A 25,996-nucleotide genomic window follows, 5' to 3' on the forward strand; every position below is an offset into this window, starting at 1 on the left:
GAAACTCCATGCTGATGGACTTTTGGAACCACTTGATTATGAATCACTTGGTACTTGCGAACCGTGCCTCATGGGCAAGATGACTAAAACACCGTTCTCCGGTACTATGGAGAGAGCAACAGATTTGTTGGAAATCATACATACCGATGTATGTGGCCCGATGAATATTGAGGCTCGTGGCGGATATCGTTATTTTCTCACCTTCACAGATGATTTAAGCAGATATGGGTATATCTACTTAATGAAACATAAGTCTGAAACATTTGAAAAGTTCAAAGAATTTCAGAGTGAAGTTGAAAATCATCGTAACAAGAAAATAAAGTTTCTACGATCTGATCGTGGAGGAGAATATTTGAGTTACGAGTTTGGTGTACATTTGAAAAACTGTGGAATAGTTTCGCAACTCACGCCACCCGGAACACCACAGCGTAATGGTGTGTCCGAACGTCGTAATCGTACTTTACTAGATATGGTGCGATCTATGATGTCTCTTACTGATTTACCGCTATCTTTTTGGGGATATGCTTTAGAGACGGCCGCATTCACGTTAAATAGGGCACCATCAAAATCCGTTGAGACGACGCCTTATGAACTGTGGTTTGGCAAGAAACCAAAGTTGTCGTTTCTTAAAGTTTGGGGCTGCGATGCTTATGTGAAAAAGCTTCAACCTGATAAGCTCGAACCCAAATCGGAGAAATGTGTCTTCATAGGATACCCAAAGGAAACTGTTGGGTACACCTTCTATCACAGATCCGAAGGCAAGACATTCGTTGCTAAGAATGGATCATTTCTAGAGAAGGAGTTTCTCTCGAAAGAAGTGAGTGGGAGGAAAGTAGAACTTGACGAGGTAACTGTACCCGCTCCCTTACTGGAAAGTAGTTCATCACAGAAAACTGTTTCAGTGACACCTACACCAGTTAGTGAGGAAGCCAATGATAATGATCATGAAACTTCAGATCAAGATACTGCTGAACCTCGTAGATCAACCAGAGTAAGATCCGCACCAGAGTGGTACGGTAATCCTGTTCTGGAGGTCATGCTACTAGATCATGATGAACCTACGAACTATGAAGAAGCGATGGTGAGCCCAGATTCCGCAAAGTGGCTTGAAGCCATGAAATCTGAGATGGGATCCATGTATGAGAACAAAGTATGGACTTTGGTTGACTTGCCCGATGATCGGCAAGCAATTGAGAATAAATGGATCTTTAAGAAGAAGACTGACGCTGATGGTAATGTTACTGTCTACAAAGCTCGACTTGTCGCAAAAGGTTTTCGGCAAGTTCAAGGGATTGACTACGATGAGACCTTCTCACCCGTAGCGATGCTTAAGTCCGTCCGAATCATGTTAGCAATTGCCGCATTTTATGATTATGAAATTTGGCAAATGGATGTCAAAACTGCATTCCTGAATGGATTTCTGGAAGAAGAGTTGTATATGATGCAACCAGAAGGTTTTGTCGATCCAAAGGGAGCTAACAAAGTGTGCAAGCTCCAGCGATCCATTTATGGACTGGTGCAAGCCTCTCGGAGTTGGAATAAACGTTTTGATAGTGTGATCAAAGCATTTGGTTTTATACAGACTTTCGGAGAAGCCTGTATTTACAAGAAAGTGAGTGGGAGCTCTGTAGCATTTCTGATATTATATGTGGATGACATATTACTGATTGGAAATGATATAGAATTTCTGGATAGCATAAAGGGATACTTGAATAAAAGTTTTTCAATGAAAGACCTCGGTGAAGCTGCTTACATATTAGGCATTAAGATCTATAGAGATAGATCAAGACGCTTAATTGGACTTTCACAAAGCACATACCTTGACAAGATTTTGAAGAAATTCAAAATGGATCAAGCAAAGAAAGGATTCTTGCCTGTATTACAAGGTGTGAAATTGAGTAAGACTCAATGCCCGACCACTGCAGAAGATAGAGAGAATATGAAAGATGTTCCCTATGCATCAGCCATAGGCTCTATCATGTATGCAATGCTGTGTACCAGACCTGATGTGTGCCTTGCTATAAGTTTAGCAGGGAGGTACCAAAGTAATCCAGGAGTGGATCACTGGACAGCGGTCAAGAACATCCTGAAATACCTGAAAAGGACTAAGGATATGTTTCTCGTATATGGAGGTGACAAAGAGCTCATCGTAAAAGGTTACGTTGATGCAAGCTTTGACACTGATCCGGACGATTCTAAATCGCAAACCGGATACGTGTTTACATTAAACGGTGGAGCTGTCAGTTGGTGCAGTTCTAAACAAAGCGTCGTAGCGGGATCTACATGTGAAGCGGAATACATAGCTGCTTCGGAAGCAGCAAATGAAGGAGTCTGGATGAAGGAGTTCATATCCGATCTAGGTGTCATACCTAGTGCATCGGGTCCAATGAAAATCTTTTGTGACAATACTGGTGCAATTGCCTTGGCAAAGGAATCCAGATTTCACAAAAGGACCAAACACATCAAGAGACGCTTCAACTCCATCCGGGATCTAGTCCAGGTGGGAGACATAGAGATTTGCAAGATACATACGGATCTGAATGTTGCAGACCCGTTGACTAAGCCTCTTCCACGAGCAAAACATGATCAGCACCAAAGCTCCATGGGTGTTAGAATCATTACAGTGTAATCTAGATTATTGACTCTAGTGCAAGTGGGAGACTGAAGGAAATATGCCCTAGAGGCAATAATAAAGTTATTATTTATTTCCTTATAATCATGATAAATGTTTATTATTCATGCTAGAATTGTATTTACCGGAAACATAATACATGTGTGAATACATAGACAAACAAAGTGTCACTAGTATGCCTCTACTTGACTAGCTCGTTAATCAAAGATGGTTATGTTTCCTAACCATGAACAATGAGTTGTTATTTGATTAACGAGGTCACATCATTAGTAGAATGATCTGATTGACATGACCCATTCCATTAGCTTAGCACCCGATCGTTTAGTATGTTGCTATTGCTTTCTTCATGACTTATACATGTTCCTATGACTATGAGATTATGCAACTCCCGTTTACCGGAGGAACACTTTGGGTACTACCAAACGTCACAACGTAACTGGGTGATTATAAAGGAGTACTACAGGTGTCTCCAATGGTCGATGTTGGGTTGGCGTATTTCGAGATTAGGATTTGTCACTCCGATTGTCGGAGAGGTATCTCTGGGCCCTCTCGGTAATACACATCACATAAGCCTTGCAAGCATTACAACTAATATGTTAGTTGTGAGATGATGTATTACGGAACGAGTAAAGAGACTTGCCAGTAACGAGATTGAACTAGGTATTGGATACCGACGATCGAATCTCGGGCAAGTAACATACCGATGACAAAGGGAACAACGTATGTTGTTATGCGGTCTGACCGATAAAGATCTTCGTAGAATATGTAGGAGCCAATATGGGCATCCAGGTCCCGCTATTGGTTATTGACCGGAGACGTGTCTCGGTCATGTCTACATTGTTCTCGAACCCGTAGGGTCCGCACGCTTAAGGTTACGATGACAGTTATATTATGAGTTTATGCATTTTGATGTACCGAAGGTTGTTCGGAGTCCCGGATGTGATCACGGACATGACGAGGAGTCTCGAAATGGTCGAGACGTAAAGATTGATATATTGGAAGCCTATATTTGGATATCGGAAGTGTTCCGGGTGAAATCGGGATTTTACCGGAATACCGGGAGGGTTACCGGAACCCCCCGGGAGCTATTTGGGCCATAGTGGGCCTTAGTGGAAAAGAGAAGGGGCTGCCCTAGTTGGGCTGCGCCCCCCCCCTTCCCCTAGTCCTATTAGGACTAGGAGAGGTGGCCGGCCCCCTCCTCCTCTTTTCCCCTCCGAGGAATCCTAGTTGGACTAGGATTGGAGGGGGAATCCTACTCCCAGAGGGAGTAGGACTCTCCTGCGCCTCCCCCCCTTGGCCGGCCAGCCTCCCCTCCTCTCCTCCTTTATATACGGAGGCAGGGGCACCTCTAAACACACAAGTTGACACAAGTTGATCCACGTGATCGATTCCTTAGCCGTGTGCGGTGCCCCCTGCCACCATATTCCTCGATAATACTGTAGCGGAGTTTAGCGAAGCCCTGCTGCTGTAGTTCATCAAGATCGTCACCACGCCGTCGTGCTGACGAAACTCTTCCCCGACACTTTGCTGGATCGGAGTCCGGGGATCGTCATCGAGCTGAACGTGTGCTCGAACTCGGAGGTGCCGTAGTTTCGGTGCTTGATCGGTTGGATCGAGAAGACGTACGACTACTTCCTCTACGTCGTGTCATCGCTTCCGCAGTCGGTCTGCGTTGGGTACGTAGACAATACTCTCCCCTCGTTGCTATGCATCACATGATCTTGCGTGTGCGTAGGAAATTTTTTGAAATTACTACGAAACCCAACACTCCATATATGAGAAACATATCCTTAGTCCTTTTCAGGTATTTCAGGATGTTCTTGACCGCTGTCCAGTGATCCACTCCTGGATTACTTTGGTACCTGCCTGCTAGACTTATAGCAATACACACATCAGGTCTGGTACACAGCATTGCATACATGATAGAGCCTATGGTTGAAGCATAGGGAACATCTTTCATTTTCTCTCTATCTTCTGCATTGGTCGGGCATTGAGTCTTACTCAATTTCACACCTTGTAACACAGGCAAGAATCCTTTCTTTGCTTGATCCATTTTGAACTTTTTCAAAACTTTGTCAAGGTATGTGCTTTGTGAAAGTCCAATTAAGCGTCTTGATCTGTCTCTATAGATCTTAATGCCCAATATGTAAGCAACTTCACCGAGGTCTTTCATTGAAAAACTCTTATTCAAGTATCCCTTTATGCTATCCAGAAATTCTATATCATTTCCGATTAGTAATATGTCATCTACATATAATATCAGAAATGCTACAGAGCTCCCACTCACTTTCTTGTAAATACAGGCTTCTCCAAAAGTCTGTATAAAACCAAATGCTTTGATCACACTATCAAAGCATTTATTCCAACTCCGAGAGGCTTGCACCAGTCCATAAATGGATCGCTGGAGCTTGCACACTTTGTTAGCTCCCTTTGGATCGACAAAACCTTCCGGTTGCATCATATACAACTCTTCTTGCAGAAATCCATTCAGGAATGCAGTTTTGACATCCATCTGCCAAATTTCATAATCATAAAATGCGGCAATTGCTAACATGATTCGGACAGACTTAAGCATCGCTACGGGTGAGAAGGTCTCATCGTAGTCAATCCCTTGAACTTGCCGAAAACCTTTTGCGACAAGTCAAGCTTTGTAGACAGTAACATTACCGTCAGCGTCAGTCTTCCTCTTGAAGATCCATTTATTCTCAATCGCTTGCTGATCATTGGGCAAGTCAACCAAAGTCCATACTTTGTTCTCATACATGGATCCCATCTCAGATTTCATGGCTTCAAGCCATTTTGCGGAATCTGGGCTCACCATCGCTTCTTCATAGTTCGTAGGTTCATCATGATCTAGTAGCATGACTTCCAGAACAGGATTACCGTACCACTCTGGTGCGGATCTTACTCTGGTTGATCTACGAGGTTCAGTAGTATCTTGTTTTGAAGTTTCATGATCATCATCATTAGCTTCCTCACTAATTGGTGTAGGTGTCACAGAAAGGTTTCTGTGATGTACTACTTTCCAATAAGGGAGCAGGTACAGTTACCTCATCAAGTTCTACTTTCCTCCCACTCACTTCTTTCGAGAGAAACTCCTTCTCTAGAAAGTTTCCGAATTTAGCAACAAAAGTCTTGCCTTCGGATCTGTGATAGAAGGTGTATCCAATAGTTTCCTTTGGATATCCTATGAAGACACATTTCTCCAATTTGGGTTCGAGCTTATCAGGTTGAAGCTTTTTCACATAAGCATCGCAACCCCAAACTTTTAGAAACGACAACTTTGGTTTCTTGCCAAACCATAGTTCATAAGGCGTCGTCTCAACGGATTTTGATGGTGCCCTATTTAACGTGAATGCGGCCGTCTCTAGAGCATAACCCCAAAACGATAGCGGTAAATCAGTAAGAGACATCATAGATCGCACCATATCTAGTAAAGTACGATTACGACGTTCGGACACACCATTACGCTGTGGTGTTCCGGGTGGCGTGAGTTGCGAAACTATTCCGCATTGTTTCAAATGTACACCAAACTCGTAACTCAAATATTCTCCTCCACGATCAGATCACAGAATTTTATTTTCTTGTTACGATGATTTTCAACTTCACTCTGAAATTCTTTGAACTTTTCAAATGTTTCAGACTTATGTTTCATTAAGTAGATATACCCATATCTGCTTAAGTCATCTGTGAAGGTGAGAAAATAACGATATCCGCCACGAGCCTCAACATTCATCGGACCACATACATCTGTATGTATGATTTCCAACAAATCTGTTGCTCTCTCCATAGTACCGGAGAACGGTGTTTTTGTCATCTTACCCATAAGGCACGGTTCGCAAGTACCAAGTGATTCATAATCAAGTGGTTCCAAAAGCCCATCAGTATGGAGTTTCTTCATGCGCTTTACACCGATATGACCCAAACGGCAGTGCCACAAATAAGTTGCACTATCATTATCAACTCTGCATCTTTTGGCTTCAACATTATGAATATGTGTGTCACTACTATCGAGATTTAATAAGAATAGACCACTCTTTAAGGGTGCATGACCATAAAAGATATTACTCATATAAATAGAACAACCATTATTCTCTGATTTAAATGAATAACCGTCTCGCATCAAACAAGATCCAGATATAATGTTCATGCTTAACGCTGGCACCAAATAACAATTATTTAGGTCTAATACTAATCCCGAAGGTAGATGTAGAGGTAGCGTGCCGACCGCGATCACATCGACTTTGGAACCATTTCCCACGCGCATCGTCACCTCGTCCTTAGCCAATCTTCGCTTAATCCGTAGTCCCTGTTTCGAGTTGCAAATATTAGCAACAGAACCAGTATCAAATACCCAGGTGCTACTACGAGCATTAGTAAGGTACACATCAATAACATGTATATCACATATACCTTTGTTCACCTTGCCATCCTTCTTATCCGCCAAATACTTGGGGCAGTTCCGCTTCCAGTGACCAGTCTGCTTGCAGTAGAAGTACTCAGTTTCAGGCTTAGGTCCAGGTTTGGGTTTCTTCTCTTGAGTAGCAACTTGCTTGCTGTTCTTTTTGAAGTTCCCCTTCTTCTTCCCTTTGCCCTTTTTCTTGAAACTAGTGGTCTTGTTGACCATCAACACTTGATGCTCCTTCTTGATTTCTACCTCTGCAGCTTTCAGCATTGCGAAGAGCTCGGGAATAGTCTTATTCATCCCTTGCATATTATAGTTCATCACGAAGCTCTTGTAGCTTGGTGGCAGTGATTGGAGAATTCTGTCAATGACGCAATCATCTGGAAGATTAACTCCCAATTGAATCAAGTGATTATTATACCCAGACATTTTGAGTATATGCTCACTGACAGAACTGTTCTCCTCCATCTTGCAGCTATAGAACTTATTGGAGACTTCATATCTCTCAATCCGGGCATTTGCTTGAAATATTAACTTCAACTCCTGGAACATCTCATATGCTCCATGACGTTCAAAACGTCGTTGAAGTCCCGATTCTAAGCCGTAAAGCATGGCACACTGAACTATCGAGTAGTCATCAGCTTTGCTCTGCCAGACGTTCATAACATCTGGTGTTGCTCCAGCAGCAGGCCTGGCACCCAGCGGTGCTTCCAGGACGTAATTCTTCTGTGCAGCAATGAGGATAATCCTCAAGTTACGGACCCAGTCCGTGTAATTGCTACCATCATCTTTCAACTTTGCTTTCTCAAGGAACGCATTAAAATTCAACGGAACAACAGCACGAGCCATCTATCTACAATCAACATAAACAAGCAAGATACTATCAGGTACTAAGTTCATGATAAATTTAAGTTCAATTAATCATATTACTTAAGAACTCCCACTTAGATAGACATCCCTCTAATCCTCTAAGTGATTACGTGATCCAAATCAACTAAACCATGTCCGATCATCACGTGAGATGGAGTAGTTTCAATGGTGAACATCGTTATGTTGATCATATCTACTATATGATTCACGCTCGACCTTTCGGTCTCCGTGTTCCGAGGCCATATCTGTATATGCTTGGCTCGTCAAGTATAACCTAAGTATTCTGCGTGTGCAACTGTTTTGCACCCGTTGTATTTGAACGTAGAGCCTATCACACCCGATCATCACGTGGTGTCTCAGCACGAAGAACTTTCGCAATGGTGCATACTCAGGGAGAACACTTCTTGATAATTAGTGAGAGATCATCTTAAAATGCTACCGTCAATCAAAGCAAGATAAGATGCATAAAAGATAAACATCACATGCAATCAATATAAGTGATATGATATGGCCATCATCATCTTGTGCTTCTGATCTCCATCTTCGAAGCACCGTCATGATCACCATCGTCACCGGCGCGACACCTTGATCACCATTGTAGCATCGTTGTCGTCTCGCCAATCTTATGCTTCCACGACTATCGCTACCGCTTAGTGATAAAGTAAAGCATTACAGCGCAATTGCATTGCATACAATAAAGCGACAACCATATGGCTCCTGCCAGTTGCCGATAACTTGGTTACAAAACATGATCATCTCATACAATAAAATTTATCATCATGTCTTGACAATATCACATCACAACATGCCCTGCAAAAACAAGTTAGACGTCCTCTACTTTGTTGTTGCAAGTTTTACGTGGCTGCTACGGGCTTAAGCAAGAACCAATCTTACCTACGCATCAAAACCACAACGATAGTTTGTCAAGTTGGTGCTATTTTAACCTTCGCAAGGACCGGGCGTAGCCACACTCGGTTCAACTAAAGTTGGAGAAACTGTCACCCGCTAGCCACATTTATGCAAAGCACGTCGGGAGAACCGGTCTCGCGTAAGCGTAGGCGTAATGTCGGTCCGGGCCGCTTCGTCCAACAATACCGCCGAACCAAAGTATGACATGTTGGTAAGCAGTATGACTTATATCGCCCACAACTCACTTGTGTTCTACTCGTGCATATAACATCAACACATAAAACCTGGCTCGGATGGCACTGTTGGGGAACGTAGTAATTTCAAAATTTTCCTACGCACACGCAAGATCATGGTGATGCATAGCAACGACAGGGGAGAGTGTGATCTATGTACCCTTGTAGACCGACAGCGGAATCGTTAGCACAACGCGGTTGATGTAGTCGTACGTCTTCACAGCCCAACCGATCAAGCACCGAAACTACGGACCTCCGAGTTTTAGCACACGTTCAGCCCGATGACGATCCCCGGACTCCGATCCAGCAAAGTGTCGGGGAAGAGTTCCGTCAGCACGACGGCGTGGCGACGATCTTGATGTACTACCGTTGCAGGGCTTCGCCGAAGCACCGCTAGAATATTATCGAGGATTATGGTGGAAGGGGGCACTGCACACGGCTAAGAATATGATCACGTGGATCAACTTATCTGTCTAGGGGTGCGCCCTGCCCCCGTATATAAAGGAGCAAGGGGAGGAGGCCGGCCGGCCCCTATTGGCGTGCCAGGAGGAGTCCTCCTCCTAGTAGGAGTAGGACTCCTAGTAGGAGTAGGACTCCTACTAGGAGGGGGAAGGAAGTGGGGAGGGAGAAGTTAAGGGGGGCGCCGCCCCCCCTCTCCTAGTCCAATTCGGACCAGGGGGGAGGAGGCGCGCGGCCCACCCTGGCTGCCCCTCTCTCTCTCTCCACTAAGGCCCATATGGCCCATTACTTCTCCCGGTAGGGTTCCGGTAACCCTCCGGCTCTCCGGAATCACCCGGAACACTTCCGGTGTCCGAATATAGCCGTCCAATACATCAATCTTTATGTCTCGACCATTTCCAGACTCCTCGTTATGTCCATGATCACATCCGGGACTCTGAACTAACTTCGGTACATCAAAACTCATAAACTCATAATATAACTGTCATCGAAACCTTAAGCGTGCGGACCCTACGGGTTCGAGAACAATGTAGACATGACCGAGACACGTCTCCGGCCAATAACCAATAGCGGAACCTGGATGCTCATATTGGCTCCTACATATTCTACGAAGATCTTTATCAGTCAGACCGCATAACAACATACGTTGTTCCCTTTGTCATCGGTATTTTACTTGCCCGAGATTCGATCGTCGGTATCTCAATACCTAGTTCAATCTTGTTACCGGCAAGTCTCTTTACTCGTTTCGTAATACATCATCTTGCAACTAACTCATTAGTTGCAATGCTTGCAAGGCTTATGTGATGTGCATTACCGAGAGGGCCCAGAGATACCTCTCTGACAATCGGAGTGACAAATCCTAATCTCGAAATACGCCAACCCAACATGTACCTTTGGAGACACCTGTAGAGCTCCTTTATAATCACCCAGTTACGTTGTGACGTTTGGTAGCACACAAAGTGTTCCTCTAGCAAACGGGAGTTGCATAATCTCATAGTCATAGGAACATGTATAAGTCATGAAGAAAGCAATAGCAACATACTAAACGATCGGGAGCTAAGCTAATGGAATGGGTCATGTCAATCACATCATTCTCCTAATAATGTGATCCCGTTAACCAAATGACAACACATGTCTATGGTTAGGAAACATAACCATCTTTGATTAATGAGTTAGTCAAGTAGAGGCATACTAGTGACGTTTGGTTTGTCTATGTATTCACACAAGTATTATGTTTCCGGATAATACAACTCTAGCATGAATAATAAACATTTATCATGATATAAGGAAATAAAATAATAACATTATTATTGCCTCTAGGGCATATTTCCTTCAGGGGCGGCAGGCGACGGGGTAGAGGAGAAGAAGAAGATGAGAAACTGAAATTTTTGAAGTGTTTAGTTATATAGGATGGACCTTTAGTACCGGTTGGAGCCACCAACCTGTACTAAAGGCCTGTTTTAGCCAGGCCAAGCGGCGGGAAGCGCACCCCCTTTAGTACCGGATGGTGGCTCCAACCGGTACTAAAGCCCCCCCTTTAGTACCGGTTGGTGCCACCACCCGGTACTAAAGGGGGTGCGCTGGCAAGGTGCGGTGCGGCAAGTTTAGTCCCACCTCGCTAGCCGAGGGGCGTCCGCACTGGTTTATAACCCCCGTGCGGTAGCTCTCTCGAGCTCCTCTCCGAAGCAGGCCTACTGGGCCTACATGTTCTGTGCTGCCCTGTGGGCCTACTAGGCCTTTGCGGGCCTGCATCCTGGCCCAACAACAGGTTGGGTTTCTAGTCGTATGCAGGCCGCTCTGGCCCAGTAGGCGGGCTTTATTTTTAATTTTTTTACTTTATTTATTATTGAGTTGTTTTTTTTGTGTATTTAGAGTTTCTTTGTGAATATTTTTGCTTTAGGTACAAAAAATTACAAGCTTTTTGTTAGTGCCCGTAGTTTTCAAATTTGAATAGTTTAAATTTTGAATTATTTGAAATTAGTGTGAATCACTAGTTTGTGAATAACTTAACTTTAAAAATAAGTGTATTTAGAGTTTCTTTGTGAAGATTTTTTCTTTAGGTACAAAAAATTACAAACTTTCTATTAGTGCCCATAGTTTTCAAATTTGAATAGTTTAAATTTTGAATTATTTGAAATTAGTGTGAATCACTAGTTTTTGAATAACTTAACTTTAAAAATCAGTAAAGGCATGAAAGAATTTGTTTGCACATAAAATTTCTTCGCGTTTGAAATGCCAAAACACATAACTACCCTAACTATTACAGAGATTCCCTCCTGGGTGTGAAACGCAGAAGAAAGTGATGATAGTCAAGCCGATCACATCCCAGATCTTTGGGTGTGAAACTTTTTCTTCGCGTGTGTCCCTTTGCACCGTAACCATGGAAAATCTTCATCATTTAACGGGATGCTCGGGTCAATATTCACTGTGAATGGAGCAATTTCATCAAACTTTTCATAATCTTCTGACATGTCTGTCTTGTCATCCACTCCCACGATGTTTCTCTTCCCAGAAAGAACTATGTGCCGCTTTGGCTCATCGTACGATGCATTCGCTTCCTTATCTTTTCTTTTTCTTGGCATGGTAGACATGTCCTTCACATAGAAAACCTGTGCCACATCATTGGCTAGGACGAATGGTTCGTCTGCATACGCAAGATTGTTGAGATCCACTGTTGTCATTCCGTACTGCGGGTCTTCCGTTACCCCGCCTCGTGTCATATTGACCCATTTGCACCGAAACAAAGGGACCTTCAAAACACGTCGATAGTCAAGTTCCCATATGTCCTGTATATAACCATAATACGTTTCCTTTCCCATCTTGGTTTCTGCCTCAAAGCGGACACCACTGTTTTGGTTGGTGCTCTTCTTATCTTGGGCGATCGTGTAAAATGTATTACCATTTATCTCGTACCCTTTGAAAGTCATTATATTCGAAGATGGTAACTGGGACAACAAGTACATGTCATCTTCAATAGAGGTGTCATGCATGGTACGTGTCTGCAACCAGCTGGCGAAACTCCTGGTTTGTTCACGTGTAATCCAGTCATCAGACCGCTCCGGGTGTTTGGAGCGTAGCAAATTCTTGTGTTCATCCATATACGGAGCCACCAAGGCGGAATTCTGTAGAACTGTGTAGTGTGCTTCAGTGAGAGAATGTCCGTCCATACATATTATTTGTTCCCCTCCTAGCGTGCCTTTTCCATCCAGTCTGCCCTTATGCCGCGATTCAGGAACACCAATCGGCTTAAGGTCAGGAATAAAGTCAATACAAAACTCAATGACCTCCTCATTTTCATGGCCCTTGGAGATGCTTCCTTCTGGCCTAGCACGGTTATGAACATATTTCTTTAAGACTCCCATGAACCTCTCAAAGGGGAACATATTGTGTAGAAATACAGGACCCAAAACGTTAATCTCTTCGCATAGGTGAACTAGGACGTGCGTCATGATGTTGAAGAAGGATGGTGGGAACACCAACTCGAAACTGACAAGACATTGCACCAAATCATTCTCTAACCTTGGTATGATTTCTGGATCGATTACCTTCTGAGAGATTGCATTGAGAAATGCACATAGCTTCACAATGGCTAATCGAACGTTTTCGGTAGAAGCCCCCTCAATGCAACCGGAAGCAGTTGCGTCATAATCACGTGGCAGTCATGAGACTTTAGGTTCTGGAACTTTTTCTCTGCCATGTTTATTATTCCCTTTATATTCGACGAGAAGCCAGACGGTACCTTAATACTAAGCAGGCATTCAAAGAAGATTTCCTTCTCTTCTTTGGTAAGAGCGTAGCTTGCATGACCCTGATGTATGCCGTCTTTTCCGTGCATACGTTGCTGGTCCTCCCGTGCCTCAGGTGTATCTTTTGTCTTCCCATACACGCCCAAGAAGCCAAGCAGGGTCACACAAAGATTCTTCGTCACGTGCATCACGTCGATTGCGGAGCGGACCTCTAGGTCTTTCCAATAGGGCAGGTCCCAAAATATAGATTTCTTCTTCCACATGGGTGCGCGTCCGTCAGCGTCATTCGGAACAGGTTGTCCACCAGGACCCTTTCCAAAGACCACCTTCAAATCCTTGACCATATCATGTACATCAGCACCAGTACGGTGGCGAGGCTTCGTCCGGTGATCCGCCTCACCTTTGAAATGCTTGCCTTTCTTTCTTACGGGATGCCTGCTCGGAAGAAATCGACGATGTCCCAGGTACACATTCTTCTTACAATTAGCCAAATATATACTGTCGGTATCGTCCAAACAGTGCGTGCATGCGCGGTATCCCTTGTTTGTCTGTCCTGAAAGGTTACTAAGAGCAGGCCAATCATTGATGGTCACGAACAGCAACGCCTTTAGGTCAAATTCTTCCCCCATGTGCTCATCCCACGCACATACACCTGTTCCATTCCACAGTTGTAAGAGTTCTTCAACTAATGGCCTTAGGTACACATCAATGTCGTTGCCGGGTTGCTTAGGGCCTTGGATGAGCACTGGCATCATAATGAACTTCCGCTTCATGCACAACCAAGGAGGAAGTTTATACAAACATAGAGTCACAGGCCAGGTGCTATGGTTGCTGCTCTGCTCCCCTAAAGGATTAATGCCATCTGCGCTTAGACCAAACCATACGTTCCTTGCGTCATCTGCAAACTCCTTCCCGTACTTTCTTTTGATTTTTCTCCACTGCGACCCATCAACAGGTACTCTCAACTTTCCGTCTTTCTTACGGTCTTCTCTGTGCCATCGCATCGCCTTGGCATGCTATTTGTTTTGGAACAAACGTTTCAACCGTGGTATTATAGGAGCATACCACATCACCTTGGCAGGAATCTTCTTCCTGGGGCGCTCGCCCTCGACATCACCAGGGTCATCGCGGCTGATCTTATAGCGCAATGCACCGCATACCGGGCAAGCGTTCAAATCCTCGTACTCACCGCGGTAGAGGATGCAATCATTAGGGCATGCATGTATCTTCTGCACCTCTAACCCAAGAGGTCAGACAGCCTTCTTTGCTTCGTACGTACTCTCGGGCAATTCGTTGTCCTTTGGAAGCATATCCTTTATCATTACCAGCAACTTTCCAAATCCCTTGTCAGATACACCATTCTTTGCCTTCCATTGCAGCAATTCCAGTGTGGTGCCCAGCTTTTTCTTGTCACCTACGCAATTCGGGTACACCAATTTTTTGTGATCCTCTAACATGCGCTGCAACTTCTTCTTCTCCAAATTACTTGCGCAGTTTCTCTTTGCATCGGCAATGGCCCGACCTAGATCATCGACAGGCTCATCCGATGCCTCTTCTTCAGCTTCTTCCCGCATTGCCGGCTCAGCTTCTTCCCGCATTACCAGCTCAGCTTCTTCCCTCACTGTTGTATCATCGTATTCAGGGAACCCATGGCCAGGATAGCTGTCTCGTCCTCTTCTTCTTCATTGTCTTCCATCATAACCCCTCTTTCTCCATGCTTGGTCCAAACATTATAGTGGGGCATGAAACAGGACTCAAACAGGTGGACGTGAATGGTTCTTGACGTAGAGTAATTGTGACCATTCTTACAGCTAGCACATGGACAATGCATAAAACCATCCGCTCACTTGTTTGCCTCAGTCGCAAGCAGAAAAGTACGCACGCCATTAATGAACTCGGGAGATCATCGGTCATCGTACATCCATTGCCGGCTCATCTTCAATACACAGCACCGAAAACATCAAATTAATACAATACATAAAGTTCATACATAAAGATCATACAACACTTAAATGCAACAAACAAATAACTCTCTAGCTAAAGAATTTAAATGCAACAACAAATGTGATCAAGATCACAACTAAGGTAACAATTGATCCAACATCATAATGATACCAAGCCTCACTATGAATGACACATTTTCTAATCTTTCTAATCTTCAAGCGCATTTCCTCCATCTTAATCTTGTGATCATCAACGACATCGGCAACATGCAACTCCAATTCCATCTTCTCCCCCTCAATTCTATTCAATTTTTCCTTCAAAACCTCGTTTTCTCTTTCAACTAAATTTAACCTCTCGACAATAGGGTCGGTTGGAATTTCCGGTTCAACTACCTCCTACATACAAATATCTATGTCAACTTGATGGGCATAATTTGTCATAAACACGAAATGCAATGAATAGTTTTAAAATAGAATATACCACATGCGAATCATAACCCGGACGAGGGCCGATGGGGACGGATATCAAAACCATGGCACTATGTATAACAAACAACGTATGGGTAAGATAATTATACGAGTAACTATATATCCAAATCACACAAACATCAATTTTTTATATAAAACTTCATGAACAAGAGGCTCACCACAAGGTGGTGCCGGCGACGGGATGTTGCAAGCGATCGACGGTGGCTACGACGGAGATTTATAAGCTACTAAGTAAACCACACCTACATATGCAAACTAAGTGTTATTTTTGACCTCAAATTGCATATAAATCACATACTAGCACATATATATAATTCCTCCCAAATTACTAAACTCAAAAATCAATCACTATATAAAGCATTGCACGAGCTAATCTAGCAATGAGAGATGAAAGGAAAAAGTTGCTAACCTTTGTGATCATTTGAATGGATGGGGGCCTTCAAATCTTGGGCAAAATGTGTGATGAGCTTGAGAGGAAGAGGGAAAAGAATAGAGAGGAGAGGGGAAAGGGGAAGAACAGAGCGAGCTCGGGTGGACGAAGGGTCTATGTAGGACGACCTTTAGTACCGGTTCATGATACGACCCGGTACTAAAGGTGTTGGAGGGGCCCCGGACTGACAACATCCTGCCACCACTCACTTTAGTACCAGTTCGTGGCACGAACCGGTGCTAAAGGTTCGCCACGAACCGGTACTAATGAGAGCGGCCCGGCTAGCCGTTGGAACCGGCACTAATGTACACATTAGTGCTGGCTCAAATTCAAACTGGCACTAATGTGCTTCACGTTTGACCCTTTTTCTACTAGTGTCTCCTCGCAACCCTGCGCCCCGGCAACTGTAGTAGGGATTCTTGTGATCCCATAGGTGTCGTTTCACACCGACATTGTTTGGCGCGCCAGGTAGGGGGTGCAATTGTGAGAATCTGGTCTGGTGGTTGGCCTAGCGGTTCTTCATCGCTTTCAGTTTCTGAGAAGAAAGCGGCTGGAGGAACGACGCCGTCTCGGCGACAGAAAAGCTAAGTCATTCAGAGCCTTGGATTATTTCCTCTTACACTTAAAGGTTATCATCCTCGGAGATCTGGCCTATGTATGGGAAACCTGCACGCAAGGGGGCCCCCCGCGATTGGCAACACCTTTGTTCTGTTTCGAGTCCGCTCAACAGCTCAAAGCTGCCGCGTCGAGAGTGATGGGGTAGCCTTCCGCACCTGGCAACGCTCCTGACTCTGACTCGAGTCAAACTCGACAGTTCGGGCGGCCGCGCTAAGGGCGGTAAGGTGGTTTGCCCGGCAGCAAGCACACCCGGCAGGCCAATGGGGATCCATCCCCACGACGCCGCCCTGGGTTTACGCGCCAGCAAGCCTACCTAGTTGCATAGGGTGGACATACAAGGGAAAATCGAACAGGGAAATAACATGCATGATACTAAAAAGTGTTGCAGAGTTATGTTACATCAAATTGTTGCTGCGGTTCTAACTAGAGATAGAAATTGTCTTGGTTGTGAACCTGCAGCAGCAATAAAAAAGAACAGGATGCCTAATCCCGGCGCTGGCCCTCCACCCTCCGAATTCCGCCGACTCGGCTGATGATGGGCTCGATGTGCTCCCTGAGCGGCGCAAGGTCGGTTCCCTCCGGCAAGCTCTCCAGCGCGGCGTCGAAGTCAAGGTCGGGGTACCAGTGCGCCATCTTGGTGAGACCTTGGTCATGGCACCTTGGTAAAACCTCCGGGACTCGTCGGCCAGTGAGGCCACCCGGTTAGCGTGGAGCTGCTCCAGAGCGCCGACGACCTTCTCGAAACATGGTCAGGCTGCAATTGGCACTCACACCCCGCTTCGGGACGTACCTCATGTCCGGCATCCCCATGGTGGCCAGCTGCGCGGCGGCCCGGTTGGCCACGGTGGCAAGGCGATCGAGCCAACGGTTCTCGTCCTCCACATGGTTCGCGAAGTTGAGGCCCTCATTCTTCCGCAACAGCTTCTCGACCTCCAGCTGCTTGGCCAGGGTCCCCTCTCGGGTTGCGGCCTCCAATAACACCTTCTTGAGACCCTCCAGCTTCAGCTTGAGGTGTTTGATGGAGTTGTTGGCCTCGGAGAGCTCCCCAGCCTTGCGGACGACCGCGCCCTGCGCCTCTGTCAAGGCGCTGTTGAGCGTGTCCTGCTCCTGGGACAGCTTCAGGGCCTGCTCCTTCAGCCTATCGCGCTCTGCCTCCAGCTCCTCCACCTTGCCAGCATGAACCTGGGCCTGGGCATTGATTGCCTCCTTGTGCCTCTGCTCCAGCTCACTATTCCGCTGCAAGACAAGCTTCTTCGCCTTTGCGTCCTTGCCGCGGAGCATGGTGGCAAGCTTCTCCTCGCACGCAGCAAGGTCCTCCTCCTGGGAGTTTAGCGCGGCCTCGCGCTGCGTCCGAGCGGCTTCGGCGGCCTCGGCCAAGTTCTTCGCCGCCTCCTGAGCTTTCTCAACATTGGCGAGCTTCATGGTGAGCTCCACGTCGCGCCTGGCCTGCTCACCCTGGGCCGCCTTAAGCTCCTTGTGGGCCTCGCGAAACCAGTCCCGCGCCTCGGCGACGCGCTCCTGGAGGTCCACCTCCGCCTTCCCCACCACCACCGTCCTGGACATAGCCCTGTCTAGGTGGGCGCGATGGAGCACCTGGAGCTTCCGGAAGCTGGCGCCCATGGCGTGGAGGAGCCTCTCCTCCTGTGAGCCGTCACCACCAACGATCGGCTTGTCGACGACTTCAAGCCCGGTAGCAGCAAGCACCTCGTCGTCGAACACCTCTCCCTCAATAGGTGTCCTGGTGCTCGACACGCCTGGAAGGTGGATGGACAAATCATCACTCACACTCAGGTACTTTCCGGAGCCGGAAGCAGCAGAGGAGGAAGGCTGGTCACCGGCCTCCTCCTCCTCTTCCCCGACAGGCCCCTTGCCGACCTCCTCAGCGGCAACCTTGCTGGCCCCCTCAGCAGTAGCCCTGTCGGCCTCCCCCGTGGGCCCCTCGGTGGGGTCCTCGGCAGCGTCCTTGGCGGCCTCCTCGGCGGCCATCCTCTCGGTGTTTGCCTCGGCGGCCTTGGCGACGCCCTCAATGACAACGTCCACGTCCTCTGGGCTCACCGAGAAGGGATCTGGGCATCGAAGAAGGGGGTGAGGCAAGGCCAAGACCAGGAGCAAAAAAAGAGAGAAAGAAGGGAAGCAGGGACGAACGGCAAACGGATTACCTGTGCCGGTACCCGGCTGGGAAACAAAAGCCCCCTTCCCGCCAACATTTCGCGTCGAGGCAAATCCGCTGGCGCCCAAGTTCTCCTCCTCCTCCTCCATGTGCGTGGGCCCGGTGCCTGGCGCCCTTGCCGGGGACGCCCCCCCAGGGCGGCGTGGTCAATGAGGGCGGCGTGTTGGGAGTAGCCCTTTGTGGCTCCTCCTGCTGCTGCTCTCCTCCTGCGTACCTGACAAGGTCAGCGCCAAGGTGTCATGCCCCTGACACATGTCGACGGGAGAAGAGTGATGCACTTACGCTGGGGGCTCTGCCGGGGGCTGCTGTCCGGGCTGCTCAACACCACCAATGGCGCCCCTGAAGTACCAACTGAGGGCTGGCCGCCCGTTGAGACCTTGGCCCTCTTTGCTCTCTGGGCCAGCGTCTCCCCGTCCCTGCAAAGATGAAAACAAGTCAAGACAAGCAACATCAATTGAGGAGGCAGAGATAATGAAAAGGAACCAGATACTTACTCGTCGTCCGCCTCCTCTGTTGTCTTTCTCTTCCTCCTCGGGCTGAGGGATCCGTAGTCAAAAGTAACCTCCATATCAACATTCGCTGGAGGAGGGGAAGGGGGTGGTGTCTGGGCACACGCGGACGAAGAAGGGGCGGCTGTCTTCTTCTCACAGCGGCCTTCACCGGCTTCTTTGCCGCCGCGGCCCTCGTCTGGCGCCCGGGCTCCTCCAAGGTCAGCTGTGACCGCGCAGCCCTGCCGAGCCGGACCGGCTCGCCAGAACAGGCCCGCTGCAGGACTCGCCCCCTCCCCGTGGGTGGCGTCGGCTCTGCGGCCTCGACCTCCTCCTCCGACGACCCACCGGTCACATCTTCAACCAAAGGAGCCTCAGCATCCTCCGGCTCCTTCCAGCTTGGGACGGGGCCGTGCGCGATGCAGTCCGGCATCATGGCGATGATCTCAGACCGACGCGACCACTCCCATTGGCACCTTGAACACAGGACCCTTGTGGACCTTGCCGGCCTTCGCGGCGGCCCTCGCAACCTTGCCGGTCCGCTCGACCTCGCCGTCGCGGCCCACATCAAGCTGGAAGATCCGTTGGCAGAAATGGGCATGCGCCATCAATATAAAGTTTTGGTCGAGGCCAGGTCAGAGCCGCATGATGTCGGCGGGGTTGGTGAAGAGCCAGGCTGGCCTCCCCTTGTTGTGCATAGGAGCGATCCAGCGACGGATGATGTCTGCACCGATCATCTCGAGGGTGAGCCCAGCCCGGGTAAGCCGGAGAATCCTCATGATGGCGACCGTGAGCTTTTCGTCATTGGCGTCGACATTGCTACAACCGCTTCCGGGAACCGGCGGCACCCGACGAACTCTGCAGAACGCCGGCGGGTCCTTCTCTTCGATCCAGCACCACCGGCCCCGCCATTCTTCCCACCTCTCCTTCATGGCGCCGTCCGGGTATGCTCCCTCAGATTTTGGGATCCAGGCGATGCACCCCGAGATGGCACCTCCCGTCTGGATCTGAGGGAAGAAGTAATGGAAGAAGAGTGTCGTGTTGGGGTGCACCCCGGCAAAGCCTTCGCAGAGATGCGCGAAAAGGGCCATGCATGCCACCGCATTCGGAGTAAAATCCAGGAGGTGGAAGCCGAAGGTGTGCATGATGTCACTGAAGAAATCGGAGAAGGGAGGACAGAGCCCGCAAGAGAAATAATCAACAAAGAAGGGGTACCGATTTGGGGAAGCCTCGGCGCAGTCGGCGAGGATGATGCGCGTAGCCGGATGCCCCGAATTCTCTCCCCCCATCTTCACTCCCCACAGGGGCCTGAAGGAGTCCCGAAGCTCGAACACATCGACCGTCGAGGGGAATAAGGCGGATTGCGTCCGCTGCACCGCTAGCGCACTCTCCGACGGCTCCGCGGCTCCGGCGTCCTTGGCCACTCCCTTGCCCTTGGTGGATTTTGCTGCCATGGCAACTAGAGTAAGGGGGCGGGGCAGTGGGCGGCGGAAGCGCAACGATGGCAAGAAGTGGTTCCCGAGAATGGGGTTGCGTGGAGGGTAAAAGGAACAGTGTGCCCGCCGTTACCCGGTTTATGGGGAAGCCACGGGGCACGCTGCCCATTTACTGCGACGTGACACATGCGTGCGGAAACCGTCCCACGCATGCCGCCCATGTCACGCACACCCCCACGCCGCACCACGCGCGCGGGTCGTGGGAGGCGAACCGCGCGAAGAAACTTACCACGGTAAAAACCGCCCCACCTGCCCGTGCACCGTTTTGGGTCTGGCCCAACAACGTGTTGCGCTTATGTGTGGCCCAGGCCCGGGGGCTCCTGTTGGTGTACAAAAATAGGGGCGCATCTTTGTACCCCTGTACCTGTGCACGGAAAACAAAGCTGCGCCCATGGACACACCACGCAGAACAAGGGAGGTGAGCCAAGGTAAGATCGAAGCCCAAGACAATCAAAGCAACGCCAATTCCAAGACCACAAAGAGCAGAGGGACGAAGTAGGTTCCCCCGGAAAGACCCTTGCCGGGTGGCCTCAGCGGCCCCGGCAAGACTCTTGCCGGGACAACTCGCCCCACGCCAACAGAGCGAGCCACCCTTGAGCCCACGGCCCCCAGTACCGTCATCAGCATAGGGCCATGGCTCGGGAAGGCACCCCTGTGCTGGCATACGGATCTTTGTGAAGACATATTCAAGATCAGATTAGAAGACGACGATTATCGGTGTCAAAACCGGCGGATCTCGGGTAGGGGGTCCCGAACTGTGCGTCTAGGCGGATGGTAACAGGAGGCAGGGGACACAATGTTTTACCCAGGTTCAGGCCCTCTTGATGGAGGTAAAACCCTACGTCCTGCTTGATTAATATTGATGATATGGATAGTACAAGAGTGGATTGTTGGAAATATGCCCTAGAGGCAATAATAAATTGGTTATTATTATATTTCATTGTTCATGATAACCATTTATTATCCATGCTAGAATTGTATTGATAGGAAACTCAGATACATGTGTGGATACATAGACAACACCATGTCCCTAGTAAGCCTCTAGTTGACTAGCTGGTTGATCAATAAGATGGTTACGGTTTCCTGACCATGGACATTGGATGTCGGTGATAATGGGATCACATCATTAGGAGAATGATGTGATGGACAAGACCCAATCCTAAGCCTAGCACAAAGATCGTGTAGTTCGTATGCTAAAGCTTTTCTAATGTCAAGTATCATTTCCTTAGACCATGAGATTGTGCAACTCCCGAATACCGTAGGAGTGCTTTGGGTGTGCCAAACGTCACAACGTAACTGGGTGGATATAAAGGTTCACTACAGGTATCTCCGAAAGTGTTTGTTGGGTTGGCACGAATCGAGACTGGGATTTGTCACTCCATGTAACGGAGAGGTATCTCTGGGCCCACTCGGTAGGACATCATCATAATGTGCACAATGTGACCAAGGAGTTTATCACGGGATGATGTGTTACGGAACGAGTAAAGAGACTTGCCGGTAACGAGATTGAACAAGGTATCGGGATACCGACGATCGAATCTCGGGCAAGTACAATACCGCTGGACAAAGGGAATTGAATACGGGATTGATTGAATCCTCGACATCGTGGTTCATCTGATGAGGTCATCATGGAACATGTGGGAGCCAACATGGGTATCTAGATCCTGCTGTTGGTTATTGGCCGGAGAGTTGTCTCGGTCCTGTTTGCATGGTTCCCAAACTCGTAGGGTCTACACACTTAAGGTTCGATGACGCTAGGGTTATTAGGAAGACTTGTATGTGATTACCGAATGTTGTTCGGAGTCCCGGATGAGATCCCGGACGTCATGAGGAGTTCCGGAATGGTCCGGAGGTAAAGATTTATATATGGAAAGTTGTTGTTCGGGTTCCGGGAAAAGTTCAGTTTTTTCCAGTATTGTACCGGGAAGCTTCCGGAAGGTTCCAAAGGATTCCGGAGGGGTCCGGAGGTCCGTAAAATGTTCCACCACGTCCAATACAGCAGCATGGGCTGTAGAGGGGCTCCCTAACCTTAATGGGCCAAGGGCACCAGCCCCCCTAAGGCCCATGCGCATCGGAGAGGGGAAACCCTAAGGGGGAGGGCCTCCACTTGACTTGGGAGGCACTCCTCCCCCCTTGGACGCCGCCCCAACCCTAGTTGGGATCTAAGGGGGCCGGCCCCCTCTCTCCCCACCTATAAATAGTGGAGGGGTGGGAGGGCGGCCACACCCTTGAACCTGGCGCAGCCCTCCCCTCCAATACCTCTCCTCCTCCGCGTGAGCTTGGCGAAGCCCTGCCGGAGAACTGTCACTCCATCACCACCACGCCGTCGTGCTGCTGTTGGACTCTCTTACTGAACCTCTCCCTCCTCCTTGCTGGATCAAGGCGTGGGAGACGTCTCCGTTCCGTACGTGTGTTGAATGCGGAGGTGCCGTCCGTTCGGCGCTAGGATCATCGGTGATTTGGATCACGACGATTACGACTCCATCAACCCCGTTCACTTGAACGCTTCCGCTTAGCGATCTACAAGGGTATGTAGATGCACTCTCCTTCCCCTTGTTGCTAGATTACTTCATAGATTGATCTTGGTGATGCATAGAAAATTTTAAATTTCTGCTACGATCCCCAACGGTGGCATCATGAGCTAGGTCTATGCATAGTTTCTATGCACGAGTAGAACACAAGCTGTTGTGGGCGTCGATATTGTCAATTTACTTGCCGTTACTAGTCTTATCTTGATTCGGCGGCATCGTGGGATGAAGCGGCCCGGACCGACCTTACACGTACTCTTACGTGAGACTGGTTCCACCGACTAACATGCACTAGTTGCATAAGGTGGCTAGCGGGTGTCTGTCTCTCCCACTTTAGTCGGATCAGATTCGATGAAAAGGGTCCTTATGAAGGGTAAATAGAAATTGGCATATCACGTTGTGGTTTTGGCGTAGGTAAGAAACGTTCTTGCTAGAAACCTATAGCAGCCACGTAAAAACTTGCAACAACAATTAGAGGACGTCTAACTTGTTTTTGCAGCATATGCCTTGTGATGTGATATGGCCAAAAGGATGTGATGAATGATATATGTGATGTATGAGATTGATCATGTTCTTGTAATAGGAATCACGACTTGCATGTCGATGAGTATGACAACCGGCAGGAGCCATAGGAGTTGTCTTAATTTATTTATGACCTGCGTGTCAACATAAACGTCATGTAATTACTTTACTTTATTGCTAAAGCGTTAGCCATAGTAGTAGAAGTAATAGATGACGAGACAACTTCAAGAAGACACGATGATGGAGATCATGATGATGGAGATCATGGTGTCATGCCGGTGACAACGATGATCATGGAGCCCCGAAGATGGAGATCAAAAGGAGCAAAATGATATTGGCCATATCATGTCACTATTTGATTGCATGTGATGTTTATCATGTTTTACATCTTATTTGCTTAGAACGACGGTAGCTTAAATAAGATGATCCCTCACTAAAATTTCAAGAAAAGTGTTCCCCCTAACTGTGCACCGTTGCGAAGGTTCGTTGTTTCGAAGCACCACGTGATGATCGGGTGTGATAGATTCTAACGTTCGAATACAACGGGTGTTGACGAGCCTAGCATGTACAGACATGGCCTCGGGACACATGCGAAACACTTAGGTTGACTTGACGAGCCTAGCATGTACAGACATGGCCTCGGAACACGGAAGACCGAAAGGTCGAACATGAGTCGTATAGAAGATACGATCAACATGAGATGTTCACCGTTGATGACTAGTCCGTCTCACGTGATGATCGGACACGGCCTAGTCGATTCGGATCATGTTTCACTTAGATGACTAGAGGGATGTCTATCTGAGTGGGAGTTCATTAAATAATTTGATTAGATGAACTCAATTATCATGAACATAGTCTAAATTGTCTTTGCAAATATGTTGTAGATAAATAGCTCACGTTGTAGCTCCCTGTTTCAATACGTTCCTAGAGAAAGATTAAGTTGAAAGATATTGTAAGCAATGATGCGGACTAGGTCCGTAGTCCGAGGAGTGTCCTCACTGCTACACAGAAGGCTTACGTCTTTGATGCACCGCTCGATGTGCAAACCCCTACAACGTCGTCTGTGGATGTTGTGAACACCTGACAGACACATCCTGATGACTACTTGATAGTTTAGTGCACCATACTTTACGGCTTAGAATCGGGATTCCAATGACGTTTTGAACGCCATAGAACATATGAGATGTTCCAAGAGCTGAAATTGGGATTTCAGGCTCATGCCCGTGTTGAGAGGTGTGAGACCTCTGACAAGTTCTTTTGCCAACAAGATGGAGGAGAATAGCTCAGCTAGTGAGCATGTGCTCAGAATGTCTGGGTGCTACAATCACTTAAATCAAGTGGGAGTTAAACTTCCAGATAAGATAGTGATTGATAGAGTTCTCTAGCCACTATCACTAAGCTACTAGATCTTCGTGATGAACTATGACATGCAAGGGATGGAGTTGATCCCGGAGCTGTTCGCGGTGCTTAAGACCGCAAAAGGTAGAAATCAAGAAGGAGCATCAAGTGTTGATGGTTTAACAAGACCACTGGTTTCAAGAAGGGCAAGGGCTAGAAGGGAAACTTCATGGATGGCAAACCAGTTGCCGCTCCAGTGAAGGAACCCAAGGTTGAACCCAAACCCGAGACTAAGTGCTTCTATTGTAAGGGGAACGGTCACTGGTAGCGGAATTACCCCAAATGCATGGTAGATAAGAAGGCTGGCAACTTCAAAGTATATACGTGTTATTAATGTGTACCTCACTAGTACTCCTGGTAGCACCTGGGTATTGGATACCGGTTCAGTTGCTATTATTGGTGACTTGAAGCAAAAGCTACGGACTAAACGGAGACTGGCTAAGGGCGAGGTGACGATGTGTGTTGGAAGTGTTTCCAAAGTTGATGAGATCACCATCGCACGCTCCATCTGCCTTCGGGATTAGTATTGAACCTAGATAAATGTTATCAGGTGTCTACGTTGAGCATGAATATGATTAGATCATGTTCATTGCAATACGGTTATTCATTTAAGTTAGAGAATAATGGTTATTCTGTTTACATGAATAATACCTTTCATGG

Source organism: Triticum aestivum, chromosome 6A (genome assembly GCF_018294505.1).
Source record: "Triticum aestivum cultivar Chinese Spring chromosome 6A, IWGSC CS RefSeq v2.1, whole genome shotgun sequence".
NCBI classification, from domain to species: Eukaryota; Viridiplantae; Streptophyta; class Magnoliopsida; order Poales; family Poaceae; genus Triticum; species Triticum aestivum.